The sequence below is a fragment of the Bacillus rossius genome, chromosome 11, assembly GCF_032445375.1.
Source record: "Bacillus rossius redtenbacheri isolate Brsri chromosome 11, Brsri_v3, whole genome shotgun sequence".
Lineage (NCBI taxonomy): Eukaryota > Metazoa > Arthropoda > Insecta > Phasmatodea > Bacillidae > Bacillus > Bacillus rossius.
In genome coordinates this window covers 59,353,295-59,357,862 of record NC_086338.1, presented here as the reverse complement: position 1 = coordinate 59,357,862, position 4,568 = coordinate 59,353,295, and positions in this window count along the sequence as shown.

Genomic DNA, 4,568 nt, shown 5'->3' with positions numbered 1-4,568 from the left:
TTAGCCGCCAAGTCTCCGTCGTGAAACATTGAGGATCTTCGATCGGGCGACCAATTCTGGCAACTTCACTTCCCCAGTCGGGTCCTCTTGTTGTGCTGAGTAAGCGTCGTCTCTGGAATGAAGAAACACGCCAGGAAGTTTCCGATGGTTTCGTAATAATAAAGATTAGACATCCGGGGAAATGTTGGCTTCATTATTGACGTCATACTACTATGGATGGGGAAAATTCGTGGTTTCAGTTGCCTCCAGGATAGACTCCACAATCCTCTATGTACTCGGGTAGATTACATTTGCTCATTGGCTACTAACTCCTGATGCCTATTACTTTGAATACTTGTTATTAGATAATTCTGTTGTTGAGGGTTTTCCATTTGCTCGAAGTCCTTCCGATTATCTGTTGTCTAACCATTGAAGCAGATCATAAGTAAACGTTTTTGGAGTCTAACCTATTGCGATATGAAGCCACGAAATGTTCTGGTCGCTACATATTACACTGTTTTTGGAGGGGAGGAGAATGTTTTCCTCTGGCTACAATTCCCAGAAAAGGGTTTGAAATTTGATTACAGTGAATTTACTTTCCTGAAATTTCAATCAGATGTTGAAGTGTCTCTTCACGTGAATAATAATTCGAGCAACAAGTAGAAACCAGGAAATTTCACGATTTAATTTGGTTTCATGTTAAAATTAACAGATATATGTACACTCTCACCATATATTCTTTCACATTTTTTTATGCTCCGTAACCTCCCCTTATTTTAAGAGGGTCGGTGTGTTCGGTCCCTCATGCTAGTCTGCAGTTCACTGGCTCATAGACGTACATGGAAGTGTAAACGACTGTCATACAATGATCAAAGAAATGTAAACGTATAATTGTTTGCAGTTTATTTTTAACCAAAATAATCTTTCATATTTCCGGATCTCTACCAATAAATATTTGGTGGCAGGAATCTGTACAACAACCTGGTTCATACCTTGTAGACAGAACAATAACGTGTATTTCGTAGGACTGTAGTAATTGGCTGTTGAATTTCTGAGTATAGAGTAGTTTGCAAGTGATGAGGCAATTATTTAGCTGCAGGTTTATTATTGGCGCAGAGGGTCCCCGCATTAACTGTGGACCAATAGGATATAGGCAGCAAACAGAAAAAATGAGTTTGAATTTTACCCTATAGCGTTACGTAACCCAAGCATTAACAAAGTACTTAAGTATATGCTGTCACTGTCAATACAATCACAAAATTTTAAAGTAATTCTGTATAAAATATTTATATCTACATCATAAATGCTTTCATATTCGTTGGTTTACAATTATTTATGTTTTGTTTCTTCTTATACAACCTGTAACAACTACCTTTACTGTATAATTCACTGCACTGAGTATACTTACTGCTAGGTGAAGAGTAGCCAAAATTACAGGTAAAAATTGCGTAAAATTGAGAAAACTATTTACAGTGTGAATCGATACTTCGTGTATGTGTATGTGTGTGTATATATATATATAGTTTCCGAAGTAAAGTAGTGTACTTTACGTTCTTTGATTGTTTCTTGCAAGGTGGAGATTGATTTAAGATTTTGTTTTGGAATTACACCATTACTGGTTACACTGCATGTCAAAGGAAACCTCAGTGACGGACAGAAAGAAATTAATATTCAAACACACAGTAAACAAGCCTTTTTATAGCCTGTTTTCTGTGTGTTTGTACATCCATCTTTTATTTGTCCGTCTTTGAAGTTTTTTTAAAGACATACAGTGTAACCAGTAATGGCGTAGGTATGTCTAAAACAATGTTTTGAAAAGTATGAGGTATCCCTTACTTTCCATTCACATTTTAAAAATGTTTCTTTACAAAATTTCTCAGATAAAATGTAATTTTGGTTTATAAATAAACCGAAAAAAACTTCGACTTCAGGTTCATCACGAAAAATAAAATAATGTAAACATAAAGAGGCCACTCCAGTGTTTTAGGGGCACTACGCAACCCGCGTTAACCTCATAAGATTCAATTCTATTTTCATTTTGCTTATAACTAATTAACTAATATATATTTCGAAATGATGCTTGCTTTATATGTAAGACAACGATGCTCTTATCAAAGCCCCTTTCTTCAAAAACGTGCATAAATTATGGTTCAAACCTAGACAATACACTTATTCATATTAGTAAAGATTAGTATAAAACCATAATTTATGCACGTTTTTGAAGAAAGGGGCTTTGATAAGAGCATCGTTGTCTTACATATCAAGCAAGCATCATTTCAAAATCTATATTAGTTAATTATTTATAAGCAAAATGAAAATAGCATTGAATCTTATGAGGTTAACGCGGGTTGCGTAGTGCCCCTGAAACACTGGAGTGGCCTCTTAAGATAAAAGTGAGGTCCGTCGAGTGAGAGAAAAAAAAATGGGTGTTATATTTATTCATTTTTTCAAGCTTACGTTTGTCCTGGAAGGATCATAATTAACAGGACTCATTGTAAAACTAACAGGTTATGTGATACACCCAGTTCAAGTTTACAGTTATGGGCAGAGTAACGTTTACATCTTTATATTTTTTTAAGTGCAAGGTTTTAAAAGTTATACATTAAATACTAGGGCGGGGGCCCAACCCAGGGCCCTTGTATTCCCTCGACGGCCATTTCTGGATCTGGAATGCATACGCTACTGACTTAATGCCATGCAATTTTGTTTTCTTCAGGGGGCTTTATAAGAGATCGTGTCTACGTTCCGTCGCTACCTTATGATTAGCCAGAGTTGAGACACATAATTGAATAGGCTTTTGCTTCCATTACACAGGACGTGTTAACCAAAGTGTAGGAAGAATTGGACTTTAGGTTGGATGTGTGCCGTATAACTAAAGGTGCACATTTTGAACATTTGTAAGAAAAACGAGGGTAGTTTATCTTAATTTTGATGTATTATTTGTTTTAAATGGTCTAAATTAAACTGTTTTAATATACCATTGGATCAGGGACATTCTTTTATGGACACCCTGTAGAAGCGCTGCTGTTGCTGGAGGGGCGACGAACTCAGAGCTGACTAAGAGAATACACACACTCGCACAGACTACCTTACAATAAAATTCAACATTCCGTTCCCTTACACATGACTAAAAGCTACTTGGACCAAAGTAAATTTAATTACGAAGTAGCTTGGCTTCTGGGTTGTAGCCGTGTCCTTGGCAAATAATTCACCAACGTTTCGGTCGCCATTGCAGTCACCATCATCAGGGAGCAGTTACCTAATGCAGTACTACAGTAACTACTACAGTAGGTAACTGCTCCCTGATGATGGTGACTGCAATTTCGACCGAAACGTTGGTGAATTATTTGCCAAGGACTCGGCTACAACCCAGTAGCCAAGCTACTTCAGACAATGGCCATGAAAGTCTGCGAACATTATAAATTTAATTATTTTGACATGTGGCGGGAGGTTAAAGAACGACCATAATTACCGTCAGCAGACTTTTACTTGAGTGTAAATAATTAACTGAATGAGCTAAAATTAACATTGTGTGTGACTTAATTGATTATGACGTAAAATTGCAACATGTATTTTCCATCTATTCAAGTATGTTTCGCCTACAACATGGCGATCGCTTAAAGAAACGGAAGTATCCCAAGTAGACTCATAATAAACCCTTTGGATTCCAGCGGAAATTCGATACTTGACCAACAGGCATGCGGCGTAACCACTATTTCAATTTGGAACCGTGGTTCGTAATGTGCGTGTAAACACATATACAATATGTAATAGTTTGTCATGCGTGTGCCACGTATTTGGCCTTGTATCAGCCATCTTCAAAAAGTGTTTACCAACTGATGGCTTGATGTGCCTGATGTTCACAGTTTGTACGTAAGGCCATCCACTTCGAGTTGTGATTGGTCCCTGCAGACGGCTATGGTTGTAGGAGGGTCTTGCCAATCAGGGTGGGTCTACTCAGTGGTTGCAGCAGCCGAATCCTACAGTCATGGCCGCTTACTGGGACCAATCAGATCTCGAATGTGATTGGCCCTGAATGAATACTGAGCCATAACACCATGCCTTCAGTTTTTTAGTATTCCTTGAAGATGGCTGCAACAATACCAGCCGAAATTTCAGACATACTACCATTTCCATGTACGTGACCTCAACCCAAAAGCCATTGAGTAGATAAACCAAACAGTTTGGATACGACAAAAAAAAACACCAAGAAACCACCAACCTACAATTTAAAACTATGCCATAAATAAAAGTTTGGTAATGTTGCTAAACAGGAAATGGAAGTTATTAACCTTTAGTATTGTATGGGAAATTCTCCAAGAATCCATGGCATCTTCCATATTTTAAGATATGCCAAATGCATATGAAACATCTTTTACTTGTATGGATATTAGCTTCCATTATGTGTTTGGAAAGCTTTTAATTTATTTATCATGTTGTAAATAAATAAAAAATCCTGTTTGATACAAGCACACAAAATTTTAAGTCTCTGTAGATTTCATTTTCATGCCAGACATTATATTCAGTGAATTGTGTTGTGCTCAGAAAGGAACAAAATAGTGTTTATAAGTTTGTCGCTATGCTTGCAG